This window comes from Danaus plexippus (assembly GCF_018135715.1).
Source record: "Danaus plexippus chromosome 16 unlocalized genomic scaffold, MEX_DaPlex mxdp_23, whole genome shotgun sequence".
Lineage (NCBI taxonomy): Eukaryota > Metazoa > Arthropoda > Insecta > Lepidoptera > Nymphalidae > Danaus > Danaus plexippus.
In genome coordinates, this window is record NW_026869851.1 from 1,239,943 (window position 1) to 1,266,463 (window position 26,521).

Consider the following 26,521-nt stretch of genomic DNA (forward strand, 5'->3'; position numbering starts at 1 on the left):
CAATTGAAAGACAAATACATCCATCATTTGTGTGTCGTAATTCAGAAAATGGTTACTTTAAGTTGATTATGTAAAAGAAACGCTAGTCCATTGAAGCTGTCTGGAATATAAGCTGCAAGCAAAATACATCTTGTTTTTTTTTTTTTGTTTTTTTTTTGATGACGCAGGGAAACTCTTTTTACGAGCCGTCTCACCGGCCTTGGTGGGGCCGGAGAGGATGTGTGAGACTCGACCTGGGCAGGTCCCTACTCACTAAAACCACTGCGAAAGCCATCGGCCGCTATGTTGGTGCACCCCGGATCTGTCAGCGACAGGGCACACCAGCGATTGGCCGGTCCTGGCAAAGACCGGACTTACTCCCTCGGAGAAAGGGGGCGATCCCGGCAATTAGGACCGCCCCGACGACGCCGGGCTTTCACAGGAGCCGGGTTACCAGCCCGACCCCAGCCCGGGGCGCAGGGGCGCTATTGGAGGAGGCGTTGATATCGCCCCCGGCGCGCCCCCGTCCGTCGTCTGCGGAGGGAGGGTGCATCAGCCGCAACCTCCCGTTCCCGCTCAGATGCCTCCTTCGTGGACATGACCGTCTCACAGAAGGAGGACACCGCCATCCAGAACCTGTCACTCTCGAGCATCTTCTCCGCGACACTCGAAAGCGACAAGCCCACTCCGCCGAGTGCCGCCACAAGGTCTTGGCGCTGCGCAGCCCATCTCGGGCACACCTCGAGGGTGTGCTGGGCTGAGTCCACCGCAGCGCCGCACTCATGGCAGCCTCCTTCCGGCTCTCTCCTGGCCACCCGACACAAGTAGTCACCGAAGCAGCCGTGCCCGGTGAAAACCTGCGTCAGACGGAAAGTGAGAGGCTTGCGTTTCCGCCTCATCCAACGCTCTAGGACCGGACGGAGCGCAGCCGTTGTACGTTTACCGTACGGCTGGCCCGCCAGGTCCTCCCCCCACTCCCGCATAAGGCGCGACTCCCCCTGCCGGCGAACCGCCCGGATCTCCTCTGTCGAAGGGTTCTCTCCGAGAGCCCTCCTACCCGAGACGTAAGAGAACACCTCGGCGAGAACCGACGCCACAAGATCCCAAGGCGGATCGCCGGCAAGAGCCGTCGCTGCGGCCCAGGAGACCGTACGGTACCCCCTAACCACCCTCACCGCGGGCGCCCTTTGCGCCGAGCGCAGAAGGGCCTTGACCCCGCGGCTCATCGGGCGATCAGCCCAAACGGGAGCACCGTACGTGGCTATACTCCGACAGACCCCAGAGTATAGCCGCCTGCAAGCTGCGCTGGGACCTCCGAGGTTCGGGAGGAATTTCCCCAGCGCACCTGCCGTCCTCATGACCTTCGGCCCCAACTCTCTGAAATGGGGCACGAAGGTCCACCCTCCGTCAAGGGTGAGCCCCAGATATTTCATGGTAGGGCTCACCCTGACCCTCCCTCCTCCTATGAGGAGGGTGGCACCCGGCGGGGGTCCTTTCCGCCCAGTCCCGCGGAAGAGGAGGGCTTCGGTCTTGTCGATTCTGACCCGAAGCCCCAACCTCTCTATGCGGCTGACCACGAGAGCAGTTCCGACCTCGGCCAGCCGCGCCGCCTCCTTGTAGCTCCGTCCCCGAGATAAGACGAGGGTGTCATCAGCGTAGCATATGACACCCATCCCGGGGAGGAGGCGGCTCCGCAGGACCCAGTCATACCCGACGTTCCACAGGACAGGTCCCAATACCGAACCCTGTGGAACGCCGTTGTCGACTGTCCACCACTCTATGGACCCCCTCCGGTTCTCGACTGCCACCCTCCTCTGGGAGAGGTAGCTGCCTAACAGCCTCCTCAGATACAGGGGCACTCCGAAGTATACGAGTGCCGCCCGTATCGCGCTGTGTGGGAGGCTGTTGAAGGCGTTGGCGATGTCCAGCGACACCGCCAACACTACCTCTCCTCTGCGTTCCGCCTCTTCCGTCACCGCCCTCAGGCGTTTGAGGGCATCAACGGTCGACCGGTGGGCTCGGAACCCGAACTGGGACTCTGAAAGTCCCGGTCCCGAGCCTTCCTCCAGGTGCCGAACGAGACGGGTGGCTATAATCTTCTCAAAAGCCTTCCCCGCCTCGTTCAGCACAACCACCGGTCGCACCGCCGAAGCCGAGTCCGGAGGCCGGCTGCCTTTCGGAAGTAGGCATAGCCGGCCTTCTTTCCAGGCCCTCGGGAACTGCCCGGACCTCAGACAGAGGTCGAACAGCTCCTCCGAGGTGCACCAGGGAGAGGGCCAGAACCCTCCCGTGCACCCCGTCCGGACCCGGTGCGCTCTTCTTACTCTGGAGGCGAGCCAGAATCGCCTCCATTTCAGACTCCGTGACGGTGGGCGGAACGCGGTCGTCCTCTTCCAGCGTCTGCCGAGCCATTCTGGGGGGAGTGAATCCCGCCGGGGCGTCGGGGAAGAGTTCCCCGACGATCCCCCTCAGAACAGCCGGCTGGAGCACCTCCGTGATGGGAGCCGACTGGGCGCAGATTTTGTTCCGCGCCCGCTTGTACGGTCGGCCCCAGGAGTCTCGATCGAGCCCCTCCACCAGCTCCAGCCAGGCTGCCTCTTTGGCTCGGCAGATGGCCTGCTGCAGGATCAACTTTTTCGCCACGTAGACCCTGTACAGCCGGCCATCACGCTCCTCGTCCTGGGGGCGGCGTCGCCTGCTCCGGGTGTATGCCCTCCTGGCCCCGTTGCAGGCGACCCGGAGGTCGGAAATGTGGTCCGACCACCAGTACACCGCACCCCGCGGGGTAGGACGTCCAACGGGGGGCATCGCCGCTCTGCAGATGTTATGGAGAACGTCCCCAAAGCGACTAGCCCCCTCGTCCACCCCCAACTCCTCACTACCCGGGAGACTCCAGCGGCCGACAACGGCCGCTTCCTCAGCCAGTTCCCGGTTGAGCCTTGACAGGGCCCAACGCGGGAACCGACTTCTCTCCCGGGACGACGAGGAACTCGACGCTGGACTCCGGCGACCGGCAGGAGTGGCAGTCACTTCGAACCGTATGTAGCGGTGGTCCGAAAGCGTCTCCACTCCTGCCTCAACCCTCCATCCCTCCACTCTGCGTGCGATGGTCGGAGTGGCGAACGAGACGTCCACCACTGAACCTCCCAACCGTCGCACGCACGTCTGGACTGTCCCCGTGTTGAGTAGGGACAGCCCGGCAGTTAGCGCCCATTCCTCCAGCTCCCTCCCTCTGGGTGTTGTGAGGGGATTTCCCCACGCCGTGGACTTGGCGTTGAGGTCCCCCATCACAACCACCTGTAGAGGCGCTAACTGCCCTACCACCGGCCCGAGAGAGTCGAGAAATCTCTCAAAGGCCGGCAGGTCGCGGTTAGGAGAGAAATATACCCCGACTATGGCAATCTCCCCCCGAACCGCCGCCACATACCCATGGCCCCTCGCCTTGACTGCGAGGGGGGGCACGGCGCCCGGCCGCGTGACGATCGCCACGGAGCCGCCCGTGTCTCCCGCCCAATGAGGTAGGGCAGGGACATAGTACGGCTCCGCTATGACCGCCACGTCAACGGCCCACTCCACCATGGACTGCAGGAAGAGGTCCTGAGCCCCGGCGGAGTGGTTCCCGTTGGCCTGCAGGAAACTGAGATGTCCGGCCATTATTCGGACATCTCAGCTCCCGACGCCCGCCTCGAAACGCCCGCCCTTTGTGGCTGGGCCGGGAGTTTCCCACGGGTGGATGGGGGGCGGCACGAATGACCCCCCATAACATGGTCCGCCGGCTTGCTCGCGTCAGCGCACACAGCGCAGCGCGGTGACGCCCCCGGTGGTGACGCGGTGCCCCGTTCCCAAGCACTTGAAGCAGTGCTTGGGTCGTGCCTCCATGTGCGAGAGCCGCACCTGGCTCCACCCGACTGACAGGCTGCCCAGCTGCAGCAGCTTTTTAGCCGCCGTAGCCGGCACCTCCACCAGGGCGGAGCCTGTGCCGCGAGGCCCAGGCCGCACGCTACGAACCCTGACCTGGGCCTCGGTGCAGCCCCCCTCCTGCGCGACCGCGGCTATCAGCCGGTCCGCGGTCGTCGCGTCGTTGAGGCCCGTTACTCTTACGTCCGTGAATTTCACGGGCCTCGACACCTCCGCCTCCTCCGCCAGCACAGACTTCAGCTTAGCGGCCAAAGCGTCGGCTTTGTCCGCGCTGGCTGAGCCGGGCACCTCGATGATGCGGGCCCCTGTTGCCGATGAACGGATTTTCAGGGGCCCGATACCCAGCTCCTTCGTATTTACCTCCCTCTCGGCCCTTAAGAGGACCGACAAGTAGGTCGCCCCCTTAGCCGCTGCTTCAGGCCGTAACTTCAACATTACGGCCTGTGAGCGTGGGAGCGCCACTTTCTTGGGGCCCTCCTTAGGGCCCGCCTTCTTTTTTGGTTGTGGCGCCGGTGTTTTGGGTACCGGCACCACTTCCTTCTTTTTGGGGGCCTTGCGGCGGACCACCTCCGTCCACCCCGCCGCAACGGTCCCGGCCCCGGTAGTTATCGCCTCAGCCCTTCCACCGGAGGTGGATGGACCGAAGGCGGTCCAGGCAACCTCCTTCCCCCCCTTTGATTTCTTGGCCTTCCCCTTGGAGGGCGCAGGGAGGGAAGGGAAATCATCCTCTGACACTAATATTACCGGTGCCGGTGACGCCGGTAAAGGGGCTGAGGATTTGGCCCCTCTTTGTATGGCCGCCTGGTGGATCGCCGCTCTGGCAGCCACGGCGACGGCCGAGTTATCTCCCGCCAGGGGAGGGCGGGCGACCTCTTCCCGCCTAAGCCGGGACTCCAACGCGGTCAGCCGTCCATCCACCAGGTTGCCCACCAACCTGGCGATGTTTGCTTCAAGCGCCTGAAGCTGGTCCTGGCCGACCGGCCCACCTGCCTTAACCGCCGCCGCCCTCTCTCTCATCATCTCCTCGTATTGGAGACGGTGAGCGCGTACCTCTTCTTTGAGACCCGCGTTCTCCCTCTGGAGCCGACCAATGTCGGCTCTGAGGCGGTGGGTCTCTTCAGCCTCGGTGCGCGATACGAGCGCATCCAGGGACTCCCTCAGGAAGGCAGAGGCCTTCATAATTCGGGACGAGTAGCCCCCTTTGAGGTTTCTACTCTTTCCCACCAACTCTTTGATAAGGTCGAGGCTTTTCTCGGCCTCGACCTTTATCGCCTCCGCCCCCATTGCTTGCAGGTCCAAAGGGACCTCCCTCCCCTTCCCCTTCGCCGAGGCAGGAGTCGAAGGCAGCCTCCGACTCCTCCTCCTTCCTTTCCCTTAAAAATTTGCGGGCTCTCGCCAGCGTACGGCCGCGGCCCCGCCTTCCCGACACTACCGGACCCCGAAACATCCCACCCCCGGTCTCGGTGTCGGAACCAGATACGTCCGAGAACAGCCGTTTGGCTCCTAACACCGATTCCGGGCGCGATGACATTGAGTCATCCGCACACACACTCTCCTTCCACTCCTTACCCGGTATTTCCCCCCGGGAACCCCCCCCACCATCATACTCTCTCTCACTCATCATCTAACACTCAACCACACTCAAAACAACTTCTAACAAACACGAAAGCAAACGAAAAGCAGAAACGAAAAGCGATCAATTAGAACCGTAGTATGTCATGATATTGACATTTAAACCTACAACAAATGTTTTTTCAAGCAAAATACATCTGAACTATAGGTGATTAAGCAGAACTGACCTGAAAACTCTGCGCATATTCTCCTGTAACACCTGATAATCATACCTTATGTTTCTGGAAACAATTTTGGATCCCGACTGTAATTGGGACGAATAGAAATCGCTTACTTATAAAACTAATAAATAAAATGGATTCTTTAAGATATTTTTATTAATAATTCTTCAACGCTATAGACATATAAAAAGATTTATGAAGTAATGTTGATTGTGTTGGTAACATTTAAATCAGGTTGGTTAAATTAACACACAAGAAATAATTAATAATATCTATATAATTGGTAAATAGTATACCTACGTATTACGTAAACAATAGGTCCTATTATTTAAGACAGTGACCAATGACGGTATTAAGCTATGATATGTGAATTATTATAACATTAAAACGAGCAACATTCAGTGATTTAATGTACATTAAATATATTATAAATACACCGTTAAAGCAACAATTTACAGCCCCTGTATCCGTCTTAGTGTTTTTATATCATTTAGATGCGTCACTCCTGAACTTTGACTTTGACATTGACGTTTAAGATTATCATAATCAGTAGGTACTGGATAGTGGATACTGTACATAAATGAAACGATAAAAGTTTTATTACTTTGTGCACTTAGAGGATTAATTGATAAATCTATTCACTACTAATATATTGTTTATTATGTAAGGAGGCTGTACACTAAGTGCTATGTTGTACGATTTTAGAATTCCTTGAAAAAAAAAAAAGATATTTAAATTTGAAGCTCAATAGAACATATATTCTGTAGTTCTTTATGATATACGGAATGAATGTGTTTTATACATTAAAGTCACGAGTAATAAAACATTGGCATGAGAATCAATAAAATGTACGAGACGAATTGTATGTTTTTTTTTTTCAATTTTTCCATCTAAGCAACTGATGTTAATCTTTAAGTCGGTATGAAATTAACCATTAATACCCTGTGAAGTGTTAGTGCTGTAAACATTTTGCGTTGACATTAAGAATAATCAAATCATTAATTACTGAATTAATAAAGTTGACTTTTATTACAATCATAATTAAATACTATGTCTCTAGAAAATTATTTTTATGACTATATTTTACAACTGTTACACGATTTATTTAGAAATGTGACTGTTATGGGCATTTAATGCTTTATTTATAATAGACAAATATAAATTATTGTTAGGTATAAATATATTTTTGAATATCGTAATAATTAAAGGATTTAATATGACGTAAATCTTAATTTTTTTGTTTTGTACAATAATTATATCTTTTAATGTACTCCTATTAAGTCATTTAACAAGAAAATACAATAAGAAGAGGCGTTACAATGTAATTGATTCTCAAATCTGTCAATATCATGACTAATAACAGCACAATGAGATCTAAGACTTTCGCGAGTTTTATTCATTTACGATGTCGACATTCACATCTCGTCTGCCCGTGATCACGGTTGCTGAAAAGTAACCTAAACGTCGGGAGTATGTGATTTTAACAAAAAAATAAAGCACGCGTAGTATAGCCGAAAAAAAAAATTTATTTTAAATAATAACAGCACTTTATCTTATATTATTTTTAATATAAACATATTAAATGTAGCTCATGACTTAGTCTCGTTAAATATGATTAAAACGCTCACAAATATATTTCATCCATAGCTAATGATGGCTCTGATGGTACCGCGAGCCCTTCTGTCTGTCGGTTGGAAGCAAATATAAACAAGGGAAGTATACTTCAGCAGAAAGCAATAATAGAATTAGAAGACCAGGACATAATGGAGAAAGGTTCTTGAAATAAAACCGTATAATCATTCATCAAAGGTACCATCGCCCATCCTATTGACTACTATATAATTATGTTTAAAAATAATTCTATAAAAAAATACTAATATACAAGAGTTATTAGTCTGATATAAATAAATTATCCATGATTAAGTTACTAGCTAACGTTTACGAGACGCACAATTTTCTTTTATAAAACTAAATGACAGTCGCATTTATTATCTACATAAAAAGGGAAATTCAGAACGAGATACTACGAAATTTGACTTCTTTAAGTGATGTACACACTTAAAAAAATGTAACGACAACTACATATGTGAAATGTAGTCGAATGAGTTAACGAGTCGTCAAACTACTTATATATATCTTGGTTTACTTGTCTATAAAGAAAACCGTGTCGTTAACTAAATATATGTAAATATAAACTGAGTAACGTCTCCATATTAGTGAATATAAAGTTTTTTTTTGTCTTATCTTTAAATCTGAATTTAAATATGTTCATATTTATTCTTCTTTCAACAGAATGTTTTAATAAAAAAAAGTTTTTACCATATTTTTGACAGAACTTTTATTTAATTTGTTAATAATAAAATATAGTGGCCGCCATGATTATTCCTCGTTAGCGTCATTAATGAAAAGACAACAAGTTTATGTTTTTTTAAGCTTTTATAAAAAAAAAAAAACTTGATAATTTTGACAATTAATTAAGCCATCAGAGATTTACGTCAATGTTTAATAGTAATAACAAGAGCTGTGAAAAATATTTATCTGACAAATGGACATGTATTAACATACGCATATTAATAAATAAACGATTTCTTTTTAAAATACGTTGTCGATTACAAAGGTAAGAATCCAGGCGGAAATGTAACGTTCTTGAGAGAAAAAAATTAAAATATGGAAATTTAAGTTAATTTTTGCCTTTTTAAACACTATTTATGTATATAATTAATGGATATGTAACGTTATGTATTTCGAAATGATAGTCGTATAAATGTAAATACATTTAAATAAAAAGTTGATGAAATGTCCCCGTGGAACCTGTTTTATTCTTTTTTTTTTTCAAAAAACTTTCAAAGGACTTGTCTATTCTGACGCGTGCGAAACTGGTAATTAAAAATTTGTTTTTAAATCAGATTCTCAAAAAAACTATAAAATTAAATAGCATCGTAAATTTTATTGACGTTTAAATGCGAATTTGAGTTCGGTCGATGATCGCCGAAATCATGTTAGACGTTTGTTTGGTCATTCTTGAAAACGTTACAAAATTAAGTGTCACTTTGACGTCCAAGTGCGAGTTCTGGCGGTAAAAATCATCCATTTGTCAAAATTTTTGTGACCGTTACAGTAAGTGGCATGTTTACCTCCGAAAAAAAAAATTACTCATATTCATAATAGCCGTCAAGAATTCACTTATGTTTGTTTGTTAAAGTGATTTTTTCAAATATAAATTTAGGTACTTATATTATTCAGATCTATCACGATATATAGTAGCATTATCTGTATCCACAAGTAATAATGTTTGATAGTCTGTAATTTACAATGAAAGTATAAAAGAAACTGATATAAATCGAGGTGCTTGTAGTGTAATTGATGATGTTTAAAATGTGTAATGGAATTGCTCATTTTTTCCTTCTGAAACTATTAATTATATGTATTAAAATACCAAATGATAATCACATGGAACTATGTATTACCGAAATTTTGTAAATCATTGTCTTTAATTTCACACCTATTGCTATTAAAAAAAAAAACGATATAAAAGTCCGTCGATATTAATTTGAACTATCGAGACATAATTTAGAATCATCAATCATTAAAACGGAATGGATTTGAGGACAATACCGGCGTCTAAGAAAGTGATCAATCATTAGTAACGTCTCATTAATGCGGCTTACGAATGAGGTTATTGGTTTTAGTCGAGGATTAAAAATGATTTTCAACACCTGTCTACATTGATGTTACAACAGAGCAATTGAAAATATCGCTTGTTAAGACCTCACATTGTATGATACCCATTGTGTTGCTGTTGGCACAAACACTAATTATTTTTATTATTTTTAACAATATTTAAACACGTACACTTTATGTGTTCAAATGCCTATAATATTAAACGTTTTCGTCAATTAAACAGATAGCGGTGTCAACAGCATTTTGTTGAAGAAACTTTTAAATCGAAAAATATAATTTCATATAATAGATTGATGATGTGTACTTATTTAATGATATTTCCTCTGATAGTTAATATAAAATTCTTTATAAGTAACTGTACTTATATTAATTTAGAAAACAATATTGGTATTGTATCGTTCATTGTTGGAGAAGCCTCCGTGTGAAATGTTCTATCGTGATGTACGGCTGTCAATGCGATTTGTCTTCATTAATACCGTTAAGGGAATACCGCCATTAATACATAGCAGCATAGATCATTATATCATGTATATATTAAGTGGTCCTGTACAAATGAAGCATGTCAATTGTCAATCTGCTGGGTTCGGGCCGCAGACGCAGTTCCCATGATAGCGATTTCGCATACATACGTGACGCTGCGACTCTCATTATGAAGAGAGTTTTACCGACACAAGTGCCATTTTGTAGTTGCTTAGGTAGAAAGCGGGTGATCTAATTTGAAACCGACATTATATTTTTAAGATTAAAGTAATTCACAGCTACTAATTATAATAACATAGTTAATAAAGAATAAAGAATTCATCGATACATGCTAGCCTAATAAGGTCTCGTATTAGTACCCATACAAATTAAACTATCGTACATAGTCAAACTTCTTATTGGCTGTATAGATTAAACTTGTGTTTAAAAAAAACTATTATTGAGCCAATTATTGAGGTTATATATCAAATCACAGACAATTTACGGCCATAATATTTTTTATATAATCTTCGTATCTTCGGGAAAGTTTACGAAAACAGTTATAATATCAAAGGATGCTATATATTTACATTATCGAATATTAAGATGTCCTTAAATTTAAGTGATCTCTCAAGTATTTTATTTGCGTTTAATTTTATTTGATACTTTTAATGTGTCGGCGACGTAATAAAATACCTATATCAAAAAATTTATATACATCAATAAAATGTGATCCGTACCATTAACTTGGCTACCATGAGGAGAAAAAGCGTGTTAAAATGAAATTTAAGAAAAAACTTAAGTGAGTAAAGTAAATAAATAGTTTCCTTTAAATGAAACTAATATATTTCGGATATACTAAACAATTTTATTATTTAAAACTACATAATCGCGACGTTTCGGTTACTTTTCAGCAACCGTGATCCCGGGCAGACGAGATGTTTTAAATAATAAAATTAGCATAGTATATCCGAAATATATTAGTTTCATTTAAATGAATAAAACTCGCGAAAGTCTTAGATCACATTAAATAGTTTCCTTCGATTTAAAGTATAAAACAAGATAATTTGTTCCCATTCGCATGATATTTAACGGATTACCTTCAATCTGAATTTATATTAGCGAGTATTTGTTTAAATAAAACTAATATTATCTGATATACCAACTACGCGGTTTTTATTATTTTAAACTACATACTAGATATTCATCTCGTCTGCTCGTGATGACGGTTGCTGCAGAGTAACCGAAACATCGGGAGTATGTAATTTAAAATAATAAAAAAAACTCGTAATACATCCGAAAATGATAGTTTTATTTAAACGAATACTCGCTAAGTTTTAAGTATATTTATATTGTTAATATAGGTATTTTTTGCAACTTCAATTTCTCGTTAAATATAGCCTGTGTAATGGTAAATAATTTTCTTTAATATATTTTATATACTATGCGCCGATTCTCTCTATGGAAACATATTTAAATTTGTCTGAGAAGTTATTAATGTAGCGTTAAAATAACAGAGGCGATCATAAAACTTGACATCTTCATATTTACAGTAACTTCAAGTCAATGTTCATTATGCTTACTCCGAGTTCACGACGTCACTGCATACGGCGAGTTACCAGTTTTGCATTTATAAATATTCGCACATTACATTATTAACTTAGGTTGTTGAATGAGAAAAGGAAATGCTTCGTGTATGTGAAGATTCAAAGTTGTGCTGCAGATACGAGTAAACATATACCTAATATTCTTTATAATTGATCTTCTTTACACTTTTACTATATTAATATATAATCTTTAGAAAGCGTACATATATGAGATATATCACTTAAATAAATATTTCTTCCCAACAAAGAGTCGTAATTAAATAATACTCCCAAAAAAAAAAAATATTTTTAATACTCTTATCTTATTAAATGAATTAAACTTAAACGTCTCTCAAAAAACTCAAGAACCAAAAATTGAGGTCGTTATTTTTATAAGTAATGAATAGTTATATGAATCTAGAAGTTTTTATTGAGACAACTTCACCATTGATTCCTCTGACAAAACATTTTCAAACATATGCAAAAAACATAAATGCAACACGTCTGTGTATGGATAATCAAAGATCACTAATGAACCTAAGTACGCGTCTGACAGCGATAGTTATAACTTATATATTAAACTAAATTTAACAAAGTTTCCGTTAAATTAACTTTATTGAGTGACAATAATGGAATATTTGAATTTATTTTCCTTTAAACAAACACGAGCACAATGATTCGAATAAAAGCTCATAAAGTTTCAACTTTTGACAAATAAAGTCAATACTAATCCAACCTAAGGTTAAGATTAACGTTCGTCAAATATCCCAACAATGTAAACATACAACATACAAGTATATTCTTATACGGTCAAACCATTAGTCATTACCGCTTAAAACAGGATGGCCTGTGCCTTAAGGGCTCATACATTTACAACCAAGGATATCCTCGGCCTGTTGTTAGATGTCTTAGTGTTTTCACTTTATATTAGCCGGTAATAGACCATTCCATAACAATGTAGGCTTAGCGTTTGTATAGGCTCTATCCTGTTTTTGATCATCACACATTATTAGAGGTATCATTAGGTGTATTATGACTCTTAACCTGCGACTACATAGTTGAAAGTATGAATAAAAAATAATAAGGCGTGTACATATTTAATAATATTAATTTAGGTATAAATATTTCACGAAATATCTAACCTGACGAATATATTTAAGTATACAAGTTAATTAAAATTTAACTCAGTAATGCAAATTTTATTCATATACAGTAAAAGCAGCGGGTGATACGCTAGCAAATATAACTGTTAAATATTGTATGTCTAAGTTTCTAAAGATATAAAAAATTTGAACATAAAATTCGTATATTTAAATTAAGCATAAAGAAAATAAAGTTGGTTTAGTCATGTGTCAAATTTTCAATCAAATGTTTACAAAAAAAAACTGTATTGACACTTAATAGGTGAGTGTTGCATTATATTTAGGAAATAAAAAATTTTAGGCAAAAACTCCTTATTGATAGTAATTTTTCTTTCTTGAGAAACCATAAATCTACAAATGTATACTAATTGCATGGCAATAGCATGTTTTTTTACACAAATAAGTCGATAAGAGCATAATTTTTTCATTGTACTCCTACCATGCCACTCGGGATTCGTGTCTAGAGGCAATTTATATTATATGGCAACATTAGCTTAACATATGTCATTTATGACTGTTACAGTACAATGAAGTTAAAAAGCCGGACAAACGATCAGAATTCGCTATATCTTTTCACCTTTCTGTCAAAGTCATATCAAGAAAAGCGTCTATACAAGCTATTACAGTCAGTAAAATTGTTATTTCTTATTGTACAATGACCATCGTTAGGAATTTCGGTCTGCGGCCTCCTGACCTCAACATTTGTAGAAATTCTGTGTATGACAATAATATTTCTGAAACTGTTATAGTCCGTGTTACCGAGAAGTCGTAAATGGACTATGATAAATGTATTTTTTTTAGAGTAAACATTAGGTACCAAAATAATTTTCGGTAATCGGACAGTAAAATAAAAGAATACTTTTCTTATCAACATTCGAATGTAAGCTGACTGTTTTTAATTAAGTTGAAAGTGGATTTAAAACAAATAATGTTCCGTTAAAGAAATTTGTCAACGAAAATGAACTTGATTGTAGTTATCGTATCTCTGATATTTAAAATATCACAAGAAATATTACTTATGATATACAAGGTTTCTTATAATTTTGTTCAAACCTACTGAGAAAACAATAGCTTCTAGCTCAGAGCTACTGGTTATAGACGTCCGATAGTTATCTCGAGTGTAGAGCGAAAAGATTAAAATCGCATTTTCAACACTAGTGTAGATAGTAGTTAAGATATATCAATTGTCTTCTACAACGTTATCAAAGTGAGTAGTGACGGTAAGAGAGTAGTGTATGTACCTACATGTATACAGTTATTTATTCGATTACATATCAAAATCGATTTTAATATAATTCGTCTCGCATTTGAGTTCGCTTACGTGTCTATATTAGTGAACGTCTAACGGATGCTGTTGCGGGGTGTAATCGAAGATTGCGCACGCACATGATGCGACGCGATCAACTTTATATCGATTAAATAATCGATATAAATCGGGGATTCATTCATAAGTCCTAAAAATTATTAAATACTAGTTAATACACATGGCTTTGTCTACGTTGTTTGATTTGGGTTTAAATAATACAAGAACACACTGATTATTAAACAGGTAATGATAATGCGATTAATTGTTTTTAAAACCTTCAGTTTTATAAATATTTGCTAGATATCTATCGGCCAAGTGGTTAAGAAATAAAACTAAGAAAATTTTATTGAAATCCATCCTATATTTGACGCGATGCGAGCAAGATTACAGTCCTGTCTGTCTATAATTTTATACATATATGAAAATGTACAAAAAAGCTCACAATTTTCTCATATAATATACACGTATATTTGACGTCAAGAGTTAAACAATCTACGGGTGACATTCGCTAGATTTAATTAGATACATGGTTTTAATGTTTATTTATATCAATAGCCATTAGCGACTGAATGTGACCAAAGTCGTAAATGAGACTAGTATATATAATATTCATATGTAACGATCATTCTATATTTAAAACGAGTTTTCTTTGTTAAATTCAACTTGAATGAAGTAGTTAATCGTGGTATAATCACGTTAAAAAAAGAGGATCACTTAATTAATTTACTGCGTCTAGACCAATTTATGATTTGAGCGTAAATTATATGTATTGGGTCGTAAATTATTATAATAAGGCTATTTATTAAAGTTTTATAATTATTTATTTATTTGATGAAAAATAACATGTACGTGGTGATAAACTTCTGTTTTTTTGGTAACATAACGCTTAAATGTAAATAAACATCCAGGATAGCTCGCTATAGATAATAAATGATATTTAACAACTTTTCATTTTAGAACGATTTATTCAATATTGATTAATATTCATTTTTGAAACATCTGCCTTATATTGATTTCATTTAAATTAACTTGTTCTTTAATTATATTTGTTAATTTTAACGAAATCAATAAAAGACAGATTTTTCAAAAATAACATCACATTAAACAAAACGATGCCTTATTAATTACTTTATTTAAATTACTCATACAATTTATTGATTTATTTTTATTCTAAGTTGTTTTTGGAAAAAAAATATATATTTCTTATAAGCGTATGCTTATAATAAGATATCTATTTGAAGTTTCATTGGAAACTTTTCAATTATATGACGGTTTTGTATTCTTTCCTGTGCATTTAAAACATTGTCATGCCCACAAACATACAAACAAACAGACTTCACACAGCCTTCTTAAAGCCTTAAAGGTCACATGTGAATTTAGATTTCTAAAATATTTCTGGATGTGTGAATTTTTTTTTTATTATTATGACATATTACGTACATCCTTATATAAATTAATTCTGTATGTGCATGTTTGTATGTGGTACACACTAACTCACTGACGGTGTATGAAATCTAACCGACAATTATATTAGAAAAATTCATAGACCATTCTGTCTCCCACATAGTTATGAAAATCTATTATGAAGAAATATAGTAAAGAAACATAAAACGTCTTATTATAGAGCTTCCATTTTAGACTAATGAATAGGAACTCAGCTTTAATAGTTATTTACACATATTAACATATCGGGAGCTCAGAATGATTGAAACACAGCAATCTCTTGGCAATTACAGAGTCTCCTACAGTTTTTCCAACCCCATACAATTAAACTATGAAACTACAGCACGCCTTAAATCAACTCTCACGACACACGGCTCGTGCCACGAGAATATGTCCAAAGAAAAACATTTATTATAACACAACACTTACAACTACAAATATTTCGAAACATCACTTACAATAAAGGCGACGGTTATATTAACAGATTATTATCATTATACATCATTTGATAATCAAATGTATACTTTAAGTTATCAATAATAAGGGTTAACGAGCTTTCTGATATGTGACTGTTTGCTTTATAGAGTTACATTAATAGGATAAGTAAGACGTAATTGTTGATTTGGAATTGCTTGACCTCAATATAGATTTAAAAAAAAAATCATGACTCGTTCGTTATAAATGAATAGTTCGTAAATACTTTACGAAGTCATTTCGTTTCATTTGTATGAATACCACTGTATTTTTATTCAGACGGTAGCTATTTGAGCCCATTATGATACAACAAAAAAAAAATTGAAACATATTGTCCGTTTATTAAAATGTTAGGTTAAAATAAATTGGTAAGCAAATTGCTTGTATTAGGGTATGTTTGATGATAATTTATTATGTTTTCAAGTTTTCGCCGCCAGAGGTCGCTCGCAGCTATAGTTATGATTAAGCCGAGTTATACATGACGTGCGCAGGCGCAGGACGTCTTGTTAACGTAATTAATGATGTTGGGGGTAATGCAAATTTTCTTATACACCCACTGAGCCGGATCAAGATAACGCTATTAAATATTTTAATTGCATAGGCTTCTGAATTCTGATGTATAATTATATGAAAGAATATATATTACTAATCTCACTTATGTATTGTGTTTGATGTATGATAAAGTTATTACCTTATGTAGTTTTATATACAGTTATCGGACAATTAATTATGTGGTTGTGTGTCTATTAACTTAAAGGTAACACCCACTGGTCGGACGCACGCAGGTCGTTAGAATATCTGATCCATTATCGCTCCTTGATAAATAATCGCACATTCACAACGGTCTCGCTATGTTATGACGATGCTCAATTTTATATAAAATATACCATTACTATAAATAATTGTTTGTATTAACTATACTTGATGTAATGATTCATATCAAAGCATTACAGATAATAAAACAATTCCACGTTTATTTCGTCGGAGCTAAACCTCGACAAATATACGAGAGAACATTATGTTTTTTTATGAAACCTGTACGTTACGCTCCATAGAAATAACCCTTTATAGCTATCATTAACGGTGTGCAATGGAGTCAGACTTTGACGTTCTTCTAAGACATTCTTAAATACCTAAGTTGATATATAAACTTTTTAACAAATTATCTTAAAATCATGTAAAATGAGAACCCAGAACTGTTACTTTATTTATTTAAAATTTGATTTACTTTTATTCTTTTCAAACCATAAAATAAATAACTACACTGAAAATCAAAATGATACGTTGATTATTCAGTACAATAAAACTATCGTGTTAATTTTTTATGAAGTCCAAAATGAGATGTGACCCGAGAGTAAAAGATTTTTAACAAAGGTCAACTATCAGATTGTATTAACACACCAATAATCATCTCGCCTTAAAAATATCAATGGTGACCATCAGTGCCATAGACAACGACGAATTACAAAGATGTCTATTAAGGATTATGTGTTGAATTGTGAGAGACAATAAAAATAAATTATATTTGAGAAAGTATGACTGTTTCTTTCATATTATTTTAAGAACGAACTGTATTTTAAAGACGATTATAATGTATAATAAAAAATATTTTTTTATATGCAATGTAAATCGTTTGTAAAAGTATGAGCGGCTCTATGTATTTCTAATTGGAATTTCAGTACTGTTTATGATGAGTAACAAAAAAAAAATTCACATCGGACAATTTCTTTGATACGTTTGCAAGTATAGCAATAAAATTTTAAGAATTTCATAACGTTCTATGGAATTTGTAGTCAATAAATCAATCGTAAATCAAATTATGCAAGTCAAATTGCTCAACTAACAAGTAGAACCAGGTGCTCACCATAAAGAGTCAAGTAACGCTATTGAGAAAGTATCCGTTTTAATAGGAAAATACTTCAGTCACTGTTTACATTCGATCTTGTTCACTAGAAAGTTGAGATATTTTTAAATTGCATTCGATGTTACACATGATATGCGTGCAAGTAATTTTATTTGCAATTTTGCAATTCTCTATGACATATGGCAGACGGCGCACTTGCCATTATATAATTAGCTTATTATTTAAATATATATATGTTTAAGTTCATTATTATATAATATTTAAATCTGTCAGTAATTTTTTAAATCTTATTTGTCCTATAATATATTATTACCGTCTGGTATCTTTGCATCTAATTTAATAGAACTAATGACATCTAGTGATTGCTTATTCGAAGGGTTGGTTGTTATAAGAAAATGTCATTAATCAATGAACACAAGGAAGCGGCGGGAATCATGAAATTCCTATATGATTCTTAATCAAAAATCAAGCAAAAAGTGATAATGCAGATAAATAGCAAATTAAGAAGTAACCGATTGATTTATAATTCCGTCTATCATTTTATAATCAAAGATTCATTACGGGAATCCATTATTGGAGAACAATCATTGGATATCTGTGTTCTCCGCCGCTTTGGGTGGTGACCCTCTGACCTCGATCCGTTACCATCGATTTGAGGACCAAAATCTATACAAATGGTATTCTGCAAATCATCTTTAAATATGAGAAATGATGAGGAATGTTCATATTACATAGCGTATTAAAATAAATCGGCTACGTAATGATACTGTCCGTAACTATGGAGTCCATTTCCTACTTGAAGGTATTAGAAAAAAAAACTTGTATTGAGCTGCGCACGCGTCGTATTGCATTTATTAAGCGCTTCCAGTGCTGTTTTTATGACATATGTAATTTGTTCTGGGGACGCTGCTTCTATTGCTTGAGGTGTAAGAATGTCTGGTCTTCGTATGACAACGATCGCGTGCCTTAGTTATGCGTGGCTAATACCTTACTATTTGCGGTTGGTCACACTGAGTATAAACGTAATGTCCTGATAGGATGCAGCCATTAAATCAGGAAATAATAATGTATGGTTACTGGTATCTTATAAAATGTCATATATTCTTTATACTGCTGTACTTAAGCGCATCATGAAAGCAACAAATAAGTTCATATAAGACGTTTTTCTTTCCCAACAAAAGTAGTTATTGATGAGTATATCCCTGTTTAAGATTTTAAGTCAGTCATGTTAAGAGACTGTGGTATTATTAATGGGCATTTGATTATAAACGCTACTTACTTTATAGGTAATATCGCATGTTGTTATAGTGTTTACGACTAATAACACTGCATATTCTAATCATCTAGAAAGTAGTAGCAATACACCACTTCACATTTCATACGTATTTTTAATACAGTGTCGACTACACATAAAATTATTAACACGGTTTTTTAAGTTATAAAGATAATCAATAATTCGTTAACTCGCAATCAATCAATTACGTCACATGTTTCTTAATGGATTTGAAATTCTAAACATCAAAACCATTTTTACAGAATGTAATTTTATAGATATATTATTTTGCATAGATAAAAGCAACATAACTATCCATTAGTGATGCCGTTTTAAGTTGATCTAAATCAGATAACTTGTAATAAATCGGAAAAGAGATATACAAGGCGGATTTACATTTTTTTTTAATTTATTAAATAAATATATCATGTACGAACGTAATAATTAGAAAGGTTATAAACATATAATTTGTGATGAAGTTATTTCGTTGAAGTTATGGAAAGTTATTTAAAATAACCAATATTCTGTGTATGCTCGTGAGACATCAATATGATCGTAATGGCCGTTCGATCTTTACGCTCACGATAACCTTCATGTATCATTTATTGTTGAAGTCGATCGTTAAACTGGACCCGATGTCCTGTCTCCGGTAGATGAGATCGCTGATTTCGTGCATACTTACAAACTGGTCTTCGCCATGAACCTATTTGTCTTGGTTATATTTTGGCGAACACCATTTATAACCGCATCACAGATTTATCAATTCGAAATGGCTTTAAATCTCATTCTCGATGTGCAATTTCATCTCGATATCTCCTACATTCTATGTTGAGACGTCTCACATAAATAATATACATACATCGGTTCAAAATTTAAACTAATATAGTATTCTAATATAAGGAGACATTTATATCTATGAGCTTACCTTATGACGTCATCGTGGTCAAAAGAACCGTTCTGAAATTTAAAAAAGAAAATTAATAACTGTTATGCCATCACGGAGAATTTATTAGAAATTGAAACGTATTTTTAAAAATAAAAAATAATAATAAGTTTAATATCTATATTTTATTAGGATTTGTTTAATTAAATATCAGTCACCACAATTTTATATTTTCATGCAGTACATAATAGATACGCGAATTTATGAAGTTAAAACTTGAAACGTTCCGTATATAGTGTGACGATGCAAACTTGTTATAAGCGTACAGATATATTGTTTAGTTCTGAAAAAATTTATTATTTATAATACATACCTCCACTATAAAACAAATATTATCAGTTCTAATAAATTAACTTAATATAAGTGATATTTGAATTGTTAGTTTCATTTTGAATTAGTTACTTGTTATGTCTTATCATAAACTTTTAGCCCGGTGGCTACATGGTTTATAAATGACTTAATAATAAAGTCTTTTACATTTGGTACAGATTAAAAAATAATGTCTCTAAAAATCGGACCTGTGCCTAACGCACAATCAACTTAAAAAAGAAATAATAATAATTATATCAATTATTATTTTAACAGCACGCGCTATATAGACCGCTCATTGCGTTAGTTCATTCACTTATGCTGCTTATTATGTTATGGCCATTTTATATTTTTCATATAACCCTTATTTCTTTCACAATAAGGTCCATTGTTAAGTTAATATCAAAACCATAAACCCGTGCGATATGGTAGGCTGGTCTTCGCTCGAGCGTTTCCTAACTGCCCAAGAATAACTCTTGTACACTTCTTCCTTGGTTTTTATTATAATTGATTCATAGAATTCGCTCTGAATTGTAACTTTTTATAACATCGGAGGGATCGAATGAAAAAATTGATGCGTTCAATCAACTGTCTTTTCTAAAGTACTTTTAAAAATTAAAAATTCTTCATATTCATTTTTATATTTTATTTTAATCCTTATGAACAACCATCTAATTTTTTATGTTGATATTTATCCGATATATAATTCATAAAAAACTACATAGGTAGGTACATATATAATTTATTTCACTTCATCACTTCATAGACAAACTCGTTGGTAATAAGCAAGCACTAACCTTATCAATACGACTAATGAAGAAAACATGTGAAAAACCTTTTATTGGTATTAAACTCCTTAATAATAGAACAATAAATTAATAATGGACTCAATGAAACAACCATTATAGTTGCCGAAATAATCTTATCTTTGAGCATAAAATGGCGGACCCGTCCAGCTGTTTCTCACAGCTCACATTTAAGATATAACATAATTTGTAATTCTATTTACCGAAAGCCTAATTAGATCCCGTTATAAGTTATGTTTTATGTTTATTATATATTATACGATATGTAAGAAAAAAAACTAATAAGACATTAAAATTGATGAAATACACACAAAAGATATAAAATAAACATTGAATAAAGTCATAAATGATTTAAGTATTGTGTAAATTCTATCATAGACATGACTAGGCATCAATATTTTTAATCTCCATATAAATACACAGGAATAAACATTTGAATTATTCATTTGTTTGTCCTCCATTCGCTTTTCTCTGATTGAAAAAAAAAAAACAAATTATTTGAAACCTTTTTTTTATATACAGCCAAAGTCGAAGCTAAAAATGTATTATCTGCGATATCTAATCATAAGTTAGAAACTTTCGCACGGTTAAAAAGATTAGTAGATTGAAACCGTAGTGGAATGGTGTGAGAGCTCATCGCTGCTACTAAGTGCTTACTTATAAACTTGACATGCTTGTTAGGACACCTATTAGGTTACCACTATGACTCGCAACATTTAAATATATGAAATCTGTCCGTGTAACTGCTTATGTGCATAAGTACAACGGGATTAGCGGTTTCAATGTAACGTGCTGCTAAAAACGGTTATACATAATATGGAGAAGTCAGAATAAGCATGACCTTGCTCGTTAGATAAAATATCATTAAGAGGCGAAATATACTCTTAATTGGTTATATTGGAACTTTATATTCCAGTGGATCCCGGAACAAGTCTTGCTCGTGATTATTAAATTTTAAACCTTAATTTTCTATTCTAATTATATTTCAAGCACTAACGCAACATAACTTTAATACTAAAAACAAAATTATACGAATAAGTAATATGTATGTTTTAACAGAAATCAAATACAATTTTATAATAGATACTAATAATAATAATTAACTTGCGTATTCATTATTTATTCTTAGCAATAATGGTGTTATAAAGGAAGATATAATTTTAATGAAAGGCAAAACAACATCTTCAGAAATAATACAAAACTATCTAATCTATGTAAAGTACACTTAAAAAACGTCCTCAATTAAATAAGGTTGAAACAATCACTTTTTTATTTAAATCAACTACAGAATGATAATTTCTACATTTTAATGACCACCCTACGTGTATCTTGCAATGACAAGTGACAACCCTAGCTTATATGCAAATATTGTTCACTTTATTATCAATACAGATTACATCTTTATAAGGCCGTGAGCATCGATAATGTATCTCAATTAAAGTTGAAAACTAAAGGATTTTACTATAATTAATACGACGTGTTGAACTAATGTTATGCATGGTACGCTAAACATAAAAATTAAGTTATCTAAGTTCCTGAATACTATATATTGGTGTGTGATCCATTATAGAACAGTAAAAATTCCAATCACATATTATTTGAACTGTTTACGTAATATTTTGCAACACTTTATATGCATTGGTTGTACGAATTGAAAGTCTATTTGCTTCACGGAGACATGATGTCATCTGGACTAAGAGTAAATGTTCTATGCTCTGGGTTTTCGGATAATAGTTCGCCTTATTGGAGTGTTAAATCACGTTTGATTGGTACTTTTAGAGATCGTTGTTTGAAATTTAAAAATCATTGTTTAATCGCACTTGGAAATATTCAAGATTCTTTAGTGTAACATTATGGCATTATAAACTTTATTTTGCCATCGTTTACTGTTTACTATTTCATAGTTTTGGGTGCATATTGTTAATGATTAATAAACATTGTTTAACGTTTCTAAACGTTAATAATATCAAATGGTACAAATAATTTTTAAACTATGACATACAAATTAACAATTAAATAGTTCTGTAGTTAAACTATATAATCTTTATCTTCTATTTTATTTATTCAAAAGAAAAGACATTTTAGTTTTGATATGGGAGATATAAAATGTTATATTATTATTACTGTGTAACAGATTTCGAGCTAAATATTTTGGTTGAATGAATAAAACTGTATGCTGATATAAATTAAAAATTTATATGTATTATGAAAGATGACAAATATTTTATTGTCTTTGGTATTATGGATATGAAAACTTATGTCATTTGAAACGCACTTTATTGTTTTTTTTTTGTTGATTTTTTCCCTTTAAAAATGCAATTACTTCAATATTATTGTTAATTACAAACGCTTAGTAACCTGTATTATAAAAAAAACATAAATAACCACATTACGTGAGATATTTCAATAGTTATGTTTAAAAACCTGACTTTGACATTTCCTGTAGATTTTTAAATGATACCTTTCGCGCACTCTATGTAGTCTATCGGTGAAAGAAAATATGGAATACTTGAGTATTATAGTGAATTATACCCAAATTAAACTAACAGTTATTATGAATATAGTTATAAGAAACTCGTCCATTTGCAAAGATGCCTCAGCAGAATCTATGCTTAGATTTTAAAGTAAAAAAAAATAAAAAACAAATTTAAATTTCCAACGAATAAATTACAACAAAAAATGCAGACTATTGCTTCAGTTTTGTTAAAGAAACTAGTTATGAAAATTATGCCTCGTATCCGACATTATGAGTATCCAGTGTTGCCAGAACGTGTTCGCACATCACTGTTGCCTTAAATACACAATACATTGTCTCAAATAAAATATTTACAAACTATCAAACTTGTGGATTTCACGTTGTTTAATATAATAATAAATTTTGTACATAACAAACCTCATTTATTATATATCGACATGTTGTATACTTTTAGATCTGTTATCGATTATTATTTAACAATTGTATTTAATGTTACATTATTCTATATATTTTGAGAAAATATAATTTTTACACACTATGATTTATTAATTTTAAATTCACAACGTCAGGATATTGAATACGATTGAAAGAGGCGAACATAGAACAGTAGGCTAAAAGCAATTTTAGATGCTTGAAACCAGAATTACTTAATAATTATAAATAACTAGTTCAGAATAAAATACGAAAGATGTATTTATTTCATATTTCATTCACAAAGCGAAGATAAACATCCTTCATTTCAGTAAGAATAATGATAAAATTTATGTATACATACCTAAATATTGTCAAATTAAATGAGTCAAATTGCTTTATCAAACGATAAAAAATATATAGTAAGGACGTAAATTAGTACATTTACAGTATTAACAGTAAAAACTAAACGATTGCATGATCTACATGTTACGGAGTGTAGTATATGCCTCCGTTAGTCTTATACCGTTACCAAATTGACCACACCGCGTTTACATCACTAGTTTACGATTTTTTTACGATATCGTCTTATATTACGCCGTATGAAGTTCTTGTGAGGTTATGTCGTATCGATTTTTTGTATCACATCTCCAATTTAAGTAAGAATTTTTAAGCTGACCTGATACTTTTATTGCTTTTAATTCATAAGTTATGCTTATATTCATTTATTAAATCAATCAATAATATATAAGAATAATAACTGTTGAAAAAATATCTTAACCTAAAATGTTACGTAAATTCAACTATTTATAAATTTAAAACTTGCCGCTCGACGCTGTCACATCTGAAGAACTTTGATGTCGGACCAAAGGAATGTAAACGGAATATAAAAATTTTAACAAAAATAACGGCACGTGCGCGTCACGTTTTAATTTTTATGATAATTCAAATAGTTCCGCTTATTTCTTGATTCACTTACTTCTGTTCGATTATATTACATTGATATATGAAGCATATATTTATTGAAAAAGACGTTCAGAAATTTTAATGACATTTTCAATACGAAAATAGTTTATTAGGTGATTTGTAGAGTTATAAAGAAATGTTTCTAAATAAATTAATATTTTTATTTTATTATTTTACTTATTTTTAATAGTATTTATTTTAAATAAAGCTTAATAAAAATTTAGAGTTTCATATACTTAATGGTTTTAGAAAAGAAAATTTAATATACAATAAAATCTATACACTAATATGTTAGGCACAATAGAGGACTTTTCAGAATTTTATACTATGAATTTAAAACCCAATTAATAATTAGTAAAAGCATATATGTCATTCAAATTTTTATGCATTCTTGATTCTATGGCTTTATACACATACATATGCATATATTTTTTAAATTTCCCTGCTTACCTTTTTAATGTCAACGTCATTGCTGTCAAAACAGTTGTTTTTTTCATATTTCGCTCGGAGTCGTGACAATTAAGTATGTATAAACGATGATATTGAATTGTCATGTATCAGATTGCTTAAAACACGGGTTACTAATACATTGGAGGGGATTGACACCGTTAAGGTTAAGCCACATTGGTCACCATCAGTAACGCCTGCTAAAAGGCGTTGCCTACAGCATATTAGCAAAAGGCCACACGAATCCGATGGTAAGTGGTACCACATCTTAAATGCGACAATTGAATGTCTTATATTGTATAAATATTTTCATTGTACTTGTAGCGTTACTTGATCATAATTACATTGGTAAAAAAAACGTAAATTTTTCACGGACTGCGAAACTAATAGTTTGCGTGTCTTATTTACGGTAAGTTTGTTCGTGTCTTAAAACGTTCGTGTCGAACTGAAAAACTGGTTTTCGGATTCTGATATATTGTGCATTGTTTGTCACTGTAGCGAAAGTACTTAAAATGTTTAATAAATTGAAAAGGTTTGTTTTTCCATAAATTTTAGCATTAACATTAAGTATTTATAATTTTTTGTAACCGATTTTAGAAACTATTCATTTTAGTCTTAATTTTTTCCCGTCCCCTTTGTTACAATGAACATTTTCACTAATAAGAGTGAATTTAGTAAATCTAAAACTAAATTTCTTAGAAATTTGGACGAATATATAGAAGCGAACAAATTAAAAAAAGTTTAACACCTTTTTTTAGGTAAGGTCATAAGGGACCTTAAGAAATTATTACAAAAATATATAACACTTATAGTAAATTGTAAATTAAGTGGTTAATGAGCACACCAAGAAAGATATAAGACTCTATAAACAATAATTTTAAAAAATACTACAAATAAGGCAACTAAAAAGATAGATCGAAAGATAATGTTACAATTTTTTTTGTTAATTCTGATTTTAGCATAATTTTATTCATATTTTTTTATTTTCGATTTATTTGTTGTTTTATACGATGGTTCGTGTTGTTATTCAGAACACTTTAGTTAAAATGGCACAAAACTGTTTATATATATTTGAATCTCTTAAAACCTATTGTCAACCAACAAGGAAACGTGAATGCGCCCTGTTAATATAAATATTTATATACAAACATAGAATTCTTGATGAAAAGGTATATCAAACAAAGGTAGATTAACCTACAACATACAATATATTCAAAGAAAATAAAATTATTTACACACAGTTTA

At 35.9% G+C, this 26,521-nt stretch overlaps 1 protein-coding gene across 1 annotated transcript in view; it reads right to left on the reverse strand.

Moving 5' to 3' along the window:
- The window catches only part of LOC116771830 (uncharacterized), a 44,352-nt gene that overhangs the window by 15,196 nt on the left and 2,635 nt on the right, over positions 1-26,521 (reverse strand). The window contains exon 2 of the mRNA XM_032663809.2: positions 19,844-19,875. The gene's annotated coding sequence lies outside the window, so the exon portion shown is untranslated. The remainder of the gene's footprint in view (positions 1-19,843; positions 19,876-26,521) is intronic.